At 47.1% G+C, this 13637-nt stretch overlaps 1 protein-coding gene across 1 annotated transcript in view; it reads right to left on the bottom strand.

Moving 5' to 3' along the window:
* Positions 1-13637, bottom strand: part of LOC138304347 (integrin alpha-X-like) — a 126737-nt gene that overhangs the window by 71443 nt on the left and 41657 nt on the right. The gene's annotated exons all lie outside the window — the stretch shown is intronic.

The following is a 13637-nucleotide window of genomic DNA, read 5'->3' as shown; positions in this document are numbered from 1 at the left end:
AGGCATGAGTGGCATCAGGAACTGTTTGTGCTCTTGATTTAACAGCAATAAACCTGGTACGGATTATCTAATTTGCCACAATATGTGGTTCGTTCATGTTTGGAATTTGTGATGATGAATCTAAAGTAAAAAGGTATGCAAATCATTGGTGCTAGAGATTCAATTGAAACAAAGAGGTGGACATGGCCAATTAATGAGGTAAAAGTTGAGTTTGAACTATTCTCTATAATGAGGGTGATTGATCATCTTTTTGACTGACTATAAGGTAGTCGCATGCTTTTACTGGTTGGACGGATTGCTATGACCTGGTTTGAAGGTTTGTGTGGAGAAATACATTGTGAATTTAGATTTTAGAAAAGGAGTCCTCTGATGGTGAATTTTCCTGTCTATTGTGCATAGTACCATTGACGTAATCCCTGTGCTGCCTGGGAGTGAACAAAATGTAAATGAGGATTGTTATGTGGGCTCTTGGACATGCAGATCCAGATGTGAATGCCTCCTTACTACATGGATTAGAGGGCTTCCCAATCAAACTGCACACGTTTGCTGGTTGTGTGCCTAAGGTCCCTTGCAGACCCAGTATGGTACAACTGGCCAGGGTGCCACATATTGGACCTGATGTTTGTGGAATTGTGGACGATTGTCTTTGTTCCCTAAATGGAGCCCCTTTACTGTTTGTGACTGAATGTGCATGCTTGCTTATGTATATATGTGAATAACTGTATGTGAGTGTACGAGTTTGTGTGTGCACGTGCCCACGTATGTTTGGTTACATTTATGCATCTTGCCTTTTGAGAGTATGTGTCATTTTGTATTTGAATGTCATGTATATGTGTGTGTGTGTGTGTGTGTGTGCGCGCTGCTAAGGCAAAGTAGAAAGTGACTCACTGTTATCGGGTCACTGAGAAAACAGCTACCATCTGCTCTATGGCAATTATCAAAACGGGCTACATCTGCCTTTTGAGGACCCGCGGAAGGGGAGTATACTACCCTGTAGTGGTCACCACGGAGAAGTTATAATTAGGACCATAAAACTACTCCTACCCTGCAGGCCCAGAAAGAAAAGCTGCCCCGCAAGTGAGAACAATGCCAACTCCCGCTACACCATAAATGGGTGTTGGTGGGGCACCCCAGAGTTAAAACAAAAAATGTGAAACAATTTAGCCAGCTCCTTAGAGGCCCCATGGAATGGGGCTGCTTGCAGGGAGCTGGTGGGGACGTAGTGGCCCACGGTCTCCCCCCATGCATCCCAATGGTACCTGTGTTGTAGGGTGCTGCCAGGTGGGCACCAGGGCACGCCAGTGATAAGAAAATGTAGTGTTACCCAGCTCCTGCACGGCCTTATGGAATGGGACTGCTTGCAGGGAGCTGGCAGTGCTGCAGTAGCTCTTGAGCTACCCCCGCAGCAACTAATACAAATTAAATCTGTGGGTGTCTCGGGTGGGACCGGGACACCCACAAAAAATAAATACATTAAAAGAAATAACAAAGGGAAGCCTAATTAATGAATGGCAGGGGCAGCCCATTTATTATTCACTGTTACTGACAAGAAGGACCCACAAAATGCCCTTCATGGGCTAAATTAAATATATAGGGCTACATGTTGGTGCCCCAATCTGGACAAGGGCATCCACTTGCATGTATTATAACTGTTGTGGGGAGTTGGAGGGAGCCCTCCACATATATTTAAAATAATTAACCCTATGTTCCCTGCAGTCCATTTAATATAAGCATTTAAGCATTTCCAGGGTTGGAGCTTTTGCTCTTCAGCTCCATAATGTAGGCATACCTTGTAGTTGGCTTATGCTGCATGATGTGGACTGAGGAGTTTAAAAAACAGACCAACATGTTTAATGGTGTTTTGACTATAAATGCTTTATTGAAAAAAACAATAGACTTGCCTTTTTATATATTGAAAGTACCATATGAAAAGATTATTGAAATCCATTGAAAAAATCTAATGTTAAAGTAACATTTATAGTAGGTGAAAATGTCCGTTAATCCCCTCGGAGCAGTCCTCCACTCCACTGCTCAGTGCTGAGAACAGCTCCACGTCACACTTGCACACAAGGTAGGAAATCCTCTCGTGTGAATACCAGAGGGATTTCCTTTTTTTATTTCAGCCTCAGGAGCTGAGTAAGAGCTGAGTAAGAGTTTCCCCAGGATCCCACGGCATGTTTTTCAATGTAATGAGAATCAGCACGCATGGCAAGCTGACATCATTACATTGAAAGTGAAACGAGCTGATCAGCTACTTTCATTTTCACTGCATTGGTGCTTGGGGGCACATCTCAGCCCCGGAGCACCGATTCAGATGGGGAGGTGGCATTGGAAAGAGAAGGATTTCCCCTTTCCAACAGTACCATTCCTCATTAGATCCCTGCTTGGGGATCACCGCAGGAGGGTGATCCCCAAGCAGGAAGCAACCCACTAGACACCTGGAAGAGGGGGGTCTCCCCCCTTGCTGTTTTTTTAATGTGGTCTTTGTGAGGACGATTACCCCTATCTTCCCATAGGGGATGAGAGCCCACTCAAGACGAGATATTGTTTTTTTGGCATTGTATGGGTGGGGGCTGCCCTGCTTGGGCATGGGTATGGTCATGCCCCCATACAAATGGGGAAACTGTCTTTCAGTCCCCTGGGAGGCAGATTGGGCAGTTACCTCTGCATTGGGTGGGGACAGAAAGCCCAATAAACTCCCGGGATTTGAATTGTAGTGGTGGGGGTTGCCCAGCATGGACAAACGGGGTTTAGGCATAATCATAGCACTATGGATATTATTGCAGTGTTACACATTATTACCGGAAGATATTTTGAAACTAAGAGGTGGAGAGGTCTATGCCACATTTATTGACTTTTCAATGGCTTTTGATAAAGTGGATAGAGATTTGTTATGGAGAAAGCTGGCTAATGTGGGTATGCCTATTATTCTTTTTGAGCTAGTGGTAGCACTTCACTCGGCCACTTGTATTAGAATACTCCTAGGGGGGCACAAAGGCTTATGCAAAGAGATATCCACTCTGAATGGACTAAAGCAAAGATGTCTCCTGGCATCTCTGTTGTTCTCCCTATATATTTAAGATTTTCCCTCTTTCCTTTCTCAGAGCAAGGGCTTTTCCCCGCAAATAGGTGGGCACCCTGTTTGTTGTTTACTGCTTGCCGACAACATTATAATCTTTGACTTAACCTCCAAAGGCTTACAGAAACGTCACCAGTCATTGTCGCAGTACTCTGAGTCCCACTTCTTAAAGGTTAATGCCTCAAAAAAGTAAGGTTTTGTGCTTCCATGGAAACAAAAAAATGAAGTTCCCTAATTTCCACTGGTCTCTAGTTAATCAAAAGTTGGAATTCGTGAACTCTTACACCTTCTTCGAGAAAATAGTCTGCGGTAATCTTAGTGATACAGCTCACATAACATGGAACAAATCTAAACCCGGTTGTCAAGCAAGAGGCTTGGGGGCCTTGTATATGGCCATGGGAAGAAGGCATTTTGCACACCTGTTAGCAGTCTATCAAGCTAAAATTCCAGTATCCCTTCTCTACGGTTTGGAATTCATTGATTCCTCTAAATGGGGGTCTGTGAATCAGCTGGAAGGTAAAATCCTTAGAAAGCTGCTGTCTGTTAATGCAGTTATTCCTGTGGCGGCCTTAAGGCTGGAAATGGGACTAAGAAGTGTGTTCGTCCAGGGACTACCTGGGGTTATACTGGGGTTGGCCTCCCTCACAAGGAGGAAGGATAATACCATAAGGGCCTTGCTAAGGAAATAAATCTTGGCAAACAACAATAACGTCAGGTACTCCTTCTGCAAGAACTTTTCTTATGCCTTAGAAAGTTTGGAATTAGACTGCAATCAGGTCCGGGCTATTTCCCCCTCTCAATTTAAAATTGCCCTGAAACGGGCAACGTGGTCCTTAAGCTTTCAATTGGACTTAAAGAGTTGTGCAAAAAAGACATCCTTTTCGAACTTAGCAAATTGCTTAATAGTAAAAAAAAAGCACAACCTTACATTACATGGAATATACCACATAGGGTTGGGTGCTTTGGGATGTTGCTTCAACAGGGATGTTTACCTTTAAATGTGCTTCTGGCATGGTTCGGCTAAGGAGTGTAACTTCTGGTTGCTGAAACCCAAGATTTAAATCATGTTTTATTTGCCTGTCCATCCCTTGTTTTGTTTTGGCGTAAATGGGTAAAATCCATTTGTCTCCAGCTCTCTTTGTTGTCTGCACCAGAGTTTCTTTGAGCCCTGTATTTTCCTCCCAATGAATTGTTTTGTTTTAGAATTTTTAGTTTCTTAAAAATGTTTCTTATATTTATTCTAAGCACATGCATTGTAAAGATGGTGTTTATCTGGTGTGCTGTTCTCTAAAGGAAGTTGTGTAAGGGGTGTCTTGAGGTATCTTTTAATGTAAGTTTGTGGGATTTTTATTATGATGGACTTTTATTATGATGCACCTTATGGGTGGATGGGTAAGGTATTTGACTGTTTTTCTATACATTTAGTGGCATATTTATACTCCGTTTGCGGCGAATTTGCGTCGTTTTTTTCGACGCAAATTCGACGCAAAACTAACTCCATATTTATACTTTGGCGTTAGACGCGTCTAGCGCCAAAGTTCATGGAGTTAGCGTCATTTTTTGGCGTGAACACCTCCCTTGCGTTAATGAGATGCAAGGGAGGCGTTCCCGTCTTAAAAAATGACTCCGAGGCATGTGCGTGGTATTTATACTCCCGGGCAAAATGACGCCCGGGAGTGGGCGGGGGCAAAAAACCCCGCATTTGTGCCTCTTTTTAACGCCTGGGTCAGGGCAGGCGTTAAGGGACCTGTGAGCTCAGAATGAGCCCAGAGGTACCTTCCCCTGCCCCCAGGGACACCCCCTGCTACCCTTGCCCACCCCAGGAGGACACCCAAGGATGGAGGGACCCACCCCAGGGAAGAAAAGGTAAGTTGTGGTAAGTATTTTTTTGAAATTTTTTTTTTTGGCATAGGGGGGCCTGATTTGTGCCCCCCTACATGCCACTATGCCCAATGACCATGCCCAGGGGACATAAGTCGGGTTAAGACGATTTTTTTGCCTCGACCTGACTTGCCCCATTTTTAGACGCCCATACGCCATTTTCCCCCTACGCCGGCGCTGCCTGGTGTACGTGTTTTTTTTTCACGCACACCAGGCAGCGCCGGTCGGCTAACGCTGGCTAACGCCATTCTATAAATACGGCGCCCGCATGGTGCTTCAGAATGGCGTTAGCCGGCGCTAATTTTTTTGACGCTAAACTGCGTTAGCGCAGATTAGCGTCAAAAAGTATAAATACGGGCCTTAATTTATATGTTTTTTTTATCGGCAGATGGGTAAAGTATTTGATTGTTTACGTATATATTTAATCTTTTATGTCTTTTTTATGTGGACCTCGTTTTGAGTTCCTGATCATAAATAAAATAAATTTGACTTAGCTTGACATGGCCATGCCCCCACCCCATAAAAACGAGACAACAGTCTTTCTGCCCCCCTGGGGGGCAAATGTGGGCAATTACCTCCATATGCCCCCCAGGGTGTGGGAGAAATCTCAGTACACACTAGGATTTATTCTTCTTCTTCTCACTGTAGAGGTGGGGGCTGTTCAGCATGGGCATTGCCATGTCCCCACCCCCACAAAAATGTGAAAATGGTCTTTCTGCCTCCTCGGGGGCATTTGGGGGCAATTACCCCATCTACACCCGGGAGGGCAGAAAGCCTACTAGACACAAGGGATAACTTTTTTTAAATGCATGGATGGGGGCTGCCCAGCATGGGCATGGTCATGCCTCCACCCCTATAAAAATGGGGGAAACAGTCTTTCTGCCCCCGGGGGGGCTGATTGGGGTAATTAACCCCCATTTGCTCCCCTAGGAGGCAGAAAGCCCCTAAAAGACAAGGATTTATTTTAAATATAGGGGTGTGGGCTGCCCACCAAGGGTATCGCCATGCCCCCACCCAAAATAAATGCAGCAAGAGTCTTTCTGCACCCCCCAGGGGGGGGCATATGCGGTAATTACACCCCATCTGCCCCCCCAGGGGGCAGAAAGCCCACTGTTTGGCAGCAATATCTATCTTTCATAAAATAATGGGGTAGGTCTTTCCTAGCCTACCATCAGGTCTCACCCTCACCCCTAAAACCTCAACAGTCTTTCTGCTCCCTTGCAGACTAAAGCATCCCATCCCAAAGGCAAGCAAGAGGACATGTGATTCTTTAGGGTGTTGTTTTTATAAACTGGTGAGAAGAGTGTGGCTAGCTCCCAGTACAATCCCACTTGTAATGGTGAATGGTTGCACTTTTTGGGATTGAGTAGGCCTGACAGACCCAGACAGTTTTGAAAATTAGACATTTTGGGAAGTTGAGATGCCGTACATGCATCCCACACCATTTCCTTACCCACAATACCCTGAAAACCTCTAATGTTGACTAAAAACACACATTTTCCTCACATTTCTGTGAGGAAAACATTTGGCAATTATCGGGAGCCACAGATCTCCTACCACATAGCATTCCTCCAAGTGTCCTGATAAAAATGGTAGTTCACTTGTGTGGATGGGCCCAGAAACCTTGACACAAAAAGCCCAGGGTGCCACGTGGAGAGAACAGCAATAGGGGTAGCTGCAGGATTTGGGGCCATGCTCGGCCACCTCCAATGGAAACCTAGCAACCACAGACATTTTTTAAAAGTAAACAACCAATGGATTCCAGGTTGGTGTGCCTTGTGTAAATTCCATGAGGATATCTTACCCACAATTCCCTGCAAACCTCAAAGTTTGCCTGAAATTATACATTTTCACTTTCTATGATGGAAACTTCAGGAATCTGCAGGAAACCACAACATTTCTACCACCCAGCCTAGGTCAATAGGAATTCCCACGCAAGGGCTCCCATTGTCCTTGGTTCGATATATAATTGTAAGTCTATAATATATTATATATGTAATATATAATTGCCGTACGTTAATATAACCCCCTCCGCGCACAGACACATCTGGCCTAGCCACTCCTCTTAGCTGAGTGTTTATTCCTTTTTTCTGCCCAGGGTCCAGTTAAGAAACAAAAGGGCAGCCCCAACTTTGCTTTCAGGTTGCAACCAAGCAGTCAGGGCCTTGCTTTTGGGTTCAGATGCGGAGATCCCCTGTGAATGGATCTGTGGTGTATTCCCGTCCCTAGATATACAATTTTCTTTTTCCTTTAATACCTCTGAAACAATTTAACAGATTTTCAACAAATAAGAAAAAGCACTCTTTCTGGACCGAGATCTAGTTTTCTGACAAATTCAGTGTAATTCTGTTCAGCGGTTCAGGCTGTAGTCAAGTCTGAAAACTACAAAAGCTCCATAGACATTGCATGGGAAAAACCCTTTTTGAGACCCCACCTTTTTCTCAGCCCCTGCTTCACAAATCACCCCAAAACTTTCCAGACAGCAACTGAACTAACTGGCGTACTAGTTTTGAAAAGTTTGTGAAGATTTGTCAAACAGACCAAAGATATTAACAAAACAAAAAATTATCCATCTGTGAGAAAAGTTGTCCCTAACTATAATAATTACATACTGGCAATATATTTGAGATGTAGAAAATGGCAATATCGGAATAACTGCATACTAGGGCACTGTGCAAATTGACAGTTGATGGAACCGTATGCTGATGTAACCTTAAATACAAGCATATTAAGACAATGTCAAAACTGACAGTATACATATTTTTGCACTTTCGTAAGCAGGTTATGCACAGCAGAAATTTTCAACACTTGAGTGCTTGGTCACTGAGGAGGCAAGCTATATTTGCATTCTGAGAACAGTAGAGTGGCAATATCTTCTTAATGGACATTTTTTAAAAGGTTCTTTGTCAAACCTGACAATTTCTATATACCAACATGGACAATGTGGACCTATTGCTTAAAAGGGCATTGTGAAAGTTGGCAAAAGTAGTACCAAAATCATTGATAACTAAGATAACCAGGAATTACTGTTTTCTGCTGCATTGCCAAGCACTAGCCTGGAAGCACATTGAAGACTACAATATCTGCCATTGCAGAAGCTGGAAATGCCTGTTTAGGATTGTGAAAAACCATATTCTTTTGCAAGTGGGAGACTTTTGGATACTGGTAATAACTACGTATTAGATATTTTGGATACAAACTTTATTTTTCTAGGAAATGGGAAAGCCAACAGTAGCTGCTAGACTTTACAAATGCAATTACAATTATTTTCAGAGTAATGTGGTATCTGGCAATATTTGTTTACTGGGACACCATGGAAACTGATGGGATATGCTATTGAACACCTTGAAAACTGACAATATCAGCTAACATGCTTATAGTGGAAATTGACATTCATGGTTGTTCTGGGAATTGTGGAAACTTCCAATAGCTACTGTGTGGATTTTTCTGAAAAGGACAAAACTTTTCCCTGCCATGTAAACCAATCTTTGGTTCTTATCACATTCTGGTCAAAGCTACTGACATATTGACCCTCATTATAACCCTGGTGGTAAATGCCGCTTACCGCCGTGCAGAAGACCGCCAACATACCGCTGCGGCCACGGAATTCCGCTACAGCTATTACGACCCACAGGTCAGAATCCGCCATAATCCAGACACCCACACAAGTCCGCCACACCAAGGTCAGTGATAAACTGAGGATAACAAAACCTCCACTGTCATGCCAACAGAAATACGCCCACAATATCACGACCCACTAATCCACGCGACAGTCTTTCAACCGCGGTATTCCATTGGCGGTACAAACCGCTGCGCTCAAAATACACACACATTTACAAAACACAACCACATTAGATAATTCAAAATACACACACCTCACACACATACACACAACTCACCCACACACCCACAACACTATAAAACACACACCCACATCACCCACAAACCCTTACTACCAGAATTCTGAAACCACTCCAGAGAGAGACACCACCATAAACAACACCAGCATCCACAGCCACACAACACCATCACTTACACAGCATCCACTTACCTCAAACAACCCACAACAACACATCCCCTCACACATCACAACACACACCACCTCACACATCACCCACACCACATCATGGCACCTCAACGACACCCCAGTTTCTCTGAGGAGTAGTTCAGGGTCATGGTGGAGGAAATCATCCGGGTGGAGCCACAGCTATTCGGATCAAAGGTGCAGCACACCTCCATTGCAGGAAGATGGAGCTATGGCACAGAATTGTCGACAAGGTCAACGCAGTGGGACAGCATCCAAGAACTAGGGATGACATCAGGAAGAGGTGGAACGACCTACAGGGGAAGGTGCGTTCTGTGGTCTCAAGACACCAGATTGCTGTACAGAGGACTGGCGGGGGACCCCCGCCTCCTCCCCCACAACTAACAACATGGGAGGAGCAGGTCTTGGCAATACTGCATCCTGAGGGCCTCGCAGGAGTACCAGAAGGACTGGACTCTGGTAAGTCATATCTTTACTTCCTCATCCCCCCACCCTACCTGCATGCCATCACATACTCTCACCCTCACCCTCACCCCCATCACTCCAACACCTCACATATGCCGCACTATCACAACCCACCCATCTCAATACCAAGCCCTGCATGCAACACCAAAGCATGGACACCCATCACCAAAGCATGTCCACTACAGATACCCACACAGACCCCAAACCAAATATCACACAAGGACCAAGACAAGAATGCAAGCACTGGAGTACAAGGTCACTCACCCATTGCACACGATGGCACACACAGATGCAATAATCATGCCTTTACACCCCTGCAGGACCCCAACCCAACGTCACCTGACAGGAGGTACCAGGCATATCCAGTCCCCCCACAGAAGAGACCCACAGTGATGACAGCAGCTCTGCACAACTGGATCAAGATGACCAGCCTGGCCCATCAGGGACCTCTGGACAGTCGGTTCCCCTGAAACTGGCACAAGCCACCGCAGAGCCTCCCCCCTCAGTAAATACCAGCACAGCACCCACCCTGCGGGCCCATCCCTCTGTCCCCAGGACACCTCAATCAGCAGTGTGTCCACCACTACAGGGAACCAAGGCAAACCCACTAACCCAAGGGACCTGGGGGCAGTGGCAGTGGGCACACGGTTCAGGGTACAGAGGCTCAGGAAAACAGGAAAGCTGGGAGGACTGCTGTGCGACCGGGGGAGGACAGGCCCAGGGAACGCACTCTCTACGAGGCACTCTCCAACATCATGGGAGCTTACCATCATTCCCAGGAGACGATGGCAACGGTACTGGCCAAGTTTCAGGAGACCCAGCGGCTGCAGGAGGAACACTATCTGGGGATCAGGGAGGACCTGAAGTCCATAAACAACACCCTGGTCACCATTGCAGGAGTGCTGCAAGACCTTATCAACACCAGGAGGGACACTGTGGCACAACAAGGGGCCCCTGACACTAACCTGGACGATGAACAGCCCTCCACCTCCGCCGGCGCTAGTGGACAGGAGGCACCGCCACAGGAACACAACACCAACACCCCACCCCTTCAGATGGAGAACCACCCCGCAAACGGTCCCTGAGATCTAGGAACAAGACAGAGAACATTGCCAAGACCCATGCCAGGAAATGAGACCCCCCTGAATGTCACCCTTCTGTCCCACTTTGCACCCTGTCCATCCTTCAACTGTCATTGCTCCACTTCCTATGCCCCTTTGGACAATGCACCTGTGAAACAAATAGACTGGACTCTGCCATGAACATTCCTCCACCATCCCCCCTGCCCATTTTACAACCACCTCCACTTATTTGCACAGAAATAAACACACATCAATCACAAAGCAATCTGGAGTCAGTCTGTGCTTTGACACATGTGTAATTGCAATAACCATGGAATGTAGCAATGTCAATTTACTTGTGCATATACCGATGTAACACAGCTGTAGGGCTGGAGGAAATATAGCAGAGGGCACAAAGTGGGACCCAGTCCTGTGAAATGGAAAGGCAAAGTGACAAGTCTGGGTCCATACAGTGAGTGAAAATGAAAGACATGCTAGCTCCAATAATAGTATGAGATATGGGAGGCAGTGACATCTTCTTACCTGTGTCTCACTGGAAGTATTGCATGATTATGTTGTTTCTGTTGTCGATATCCTCTTCTTCTGCCTCCTCTTCTTCACTGTCCACAGGCTCCACAGCTGCCACAAGACCACCAGCTGGCCCATCCTCCTGCAGAAAAGGCACCTGGGTTCGCAAAGCCAGGTTGTGCAGCATACAGCAGGCCACGATGATCTGGCACACCTTCTTTGGTGAGTAGCAGAGAGAACCACTTATCATATAGAGGCACCGGAATCTGGCCTTCAGGAGGCCGAAGGTGTGTTCAGTCACCCTCCTAGTTCGCCCATGTGCCTCATTGTAGCGTTCCTCCGCCTTTGTCCTTGGATTTCTCACTGGGGTCAGTAGCCATGACAGGTTGGGGTAACAAGAGTCACCTGCAAATATGGAGGGACAACTGTTAGACACACACTAACGCGTAGGGACAACCTCATACCCAGACACCTATTCACACTGTATAGGGTCCTTTTCCTCACCTATTTGCCACACACAGTGCCTCTGGAGTTGCCCCATCACATAAAGGATGCTGCTATTCCTCAAAATGTAAGCGTCATGCACTGAGCCAGGAAATTTGGCATTCACATGGGAGATGTACTGGTCTGCCAAACACACTATCTGCACATTCATAGAATGGTAGCTCTTCTGGTTTCTGTACACCTGTTCACTCCTGCGGGGGTTACCAAGGCCACATGTGTCCCATCAATGGCACCAATGATATTGGGGATATGTGCCAGGGCATAGAAGTCACCTTTCACTGTGGGCAAATCCTCCACCTGAGGGAACACGATGTAGCTGCGCATGTGTTTCAGCAGGGCAGACAACACTCTGGACAACACATTAGACAACATTGGCTGGGACATCCCTGATGCAATGGCCACTGTTGTTTGAAAGGAACCACTTGGCAGGAAATGGAGTACTGACAGGACCTGCACTAGAAGGGGGATTCCTGTGGGATGGCTCCAACTGGGCACACAGTTCATGGATTGTTGCACGATCAAGTCTGTAGGTGACTATTATGTGTCTCTCTTCCATTGTCAACAGGTCCACCAGTGTTCTGTATACCCGAGGATGCCGCTATCTCATCACCTGCCCCAGCAGACGTGCCCTATGGACGAGAACAGCGAGTAGAGAGTCAGCCAACACTGAGGTATCACAAAATGTGATTTGCACACATTTATTAATCCGCAATGTGCCTGTAACTGTGTGTATTCAAGGCCTACATTGGTGTGATGCAGTTAATATTAATGCCATGTGGCCCCCTGAAATGGCGGCTGCCTGACCTGTAAGGTGGGACAAGGGGATATGAGGTAACTGTACTGGCGTTGTACACCGTCGCGGTGGGCAGTCGAAGACCGAGGCGCAATCCAGCATTGGTTAACATTGGACCCTATGGGTCCAAGGAGCCAATGACGATGTACGCTGGCGGTGACGGTACGCACCACCGCGGATGTGACCGCCATTTTCACTCTGTTCACTCACTTGATACCTGACCTTCAACAGGAGAGGACCTACACTGCAAGTGCTGCTGTGACCTGTGTCTGGAAGCGACGATGGCTCATGTGTCTGGGGAAAGGGCCCCTGCCTTCACTTCGGAGGAGCTGGAGAAACTAGTGGATGGGGTCCTCCCACAGTACACACAACTGTACGGTCCTCCAGACAAACAGGTGAGTACAATGTGAGCATGCTGCATGGGCAATGCCTGTTTGGAGTGGTGTGGATGGAAGATAAATGGGGGGGGGCTGAGACCTGCATGTGCGGACGGTGAGTGTATGTGCATCAGGGCAAGGGTGGGAACGTGGGCCAATGAGTATGACGGTCCGGACGGGTAATGATTTTCCTTTCCCCCTGTACTATTACTCTAGGTCAGCACCTACCAGAAGAAGGCTATTTGGCGTGCCATTGCCAAGGACGTCCAGAACCTGGGGGTCCACCACTGACGGAGCACCCACTGCTGTAAAAGATGGGAGGACCTGCGCCACTGGAGCAAGAAGACGGCGGAGGCCCAACGTGGGAGGGGTGCCCGTCGCACCATGACCCCCCTGATGTTCCGGATCCTGGTGGTGGCATATCCGGAGCTGGATGGGTGCTTGAGGGCATCACAGCAGCCACAAGGGGGTGAGTACACTCTCATTCAGCTGACTCTGCGCGCATCACAAGATGTCTGGGTGGGGGAGGTGGGCAGTGGGTTCCCCTAGGCCAGGGCGATCTTGGTAGGCAAAGTCCCTTGTGAAGCAGGCTCTGTGGCACCCCAACCCCACTAGTGGTTAGTGACATCTACACCTAGTCAGGCTCCTGTGACTTCCAGGTGTTCAGCAATCAGGCTTAGGCCTTTTACCCCATGGGAATGTGATTAATCTAGGAACTATAAGTGCATGGCGTAGTGCAGAGGGCAGCTGTGTCTGTTGTGTCTGCCAATGGTAGTGGTGTTGCATGCACTGACCATGCCTTTCAACTGTCTCCCCCCCCGCTTTTGTGGTCTCCCTGTTCTTGTGTGCAATAGCATCAGGAGGAGGAGCATTGGCACCGGAGCAGGAGGGAGCTGCATCCCAC

This window comes from Pleurodeles waltl, chromosome 7 (genome assembly GCF_031143425.1).
Source record: "Pleurodeles waltl isolate 20211129_DDA chromosome 7, aPleWal1.hap1.20221129, whole genome shotgun sequence".
Lineage (NCBI taxonomy): Eukaryota > Metazoa > Chordata > Amphibia > Caudata > Salamandridae > Pleurodeles > Pleurodeles waltl.
The sequence above is the reverse complement of the archived record's forward strand: the minus strand, read 5'-3'. Positions and strand labels throughout refer to the sequence as shown.